Here is a 301-nt window from a genome sequence, read left to right on the forward strand (position 1 = left end):
AAAGCAGTTCCAGTCATTCTCTGCTTATCTGTCAGCCACAGATTTGAGTAGAATTCCTGAACCATATTTCTCCCAACCTTTGTCTCAGGGTTGGTTAAAACTTCCCATCCTCTTTTTCGAATTTGCTCTTAGATCTCCGGATATTCATCTTCTTTCAGATCAAATTTAACTTCCGGGATCACTGACCTTAGACCCATTATTTTATGGTAATGGTCTGAATGTTCCTTGGTTAAGAACCTCTCTTGATTCCAAAGTAATTTTGGATTATTCTCTTTCTTGCCTCTTGAAGTGGTTTGTTTTT

Source organism: Arachis duranensis, chromosome 1 (genome assembly GCF_000817695.3).
Source record: "Arachis duranensis cultivar V14167 chromosome 1, aradu.V14167.gnm2.J7QH, whole genome shotgun sequence".
Lineage (NCBI taxonomy): Eukaryota > Viridiplantae > Streptophyta > Magnoliopsida > Fabales > Fabaceae > Arachis > Arachis duranensis.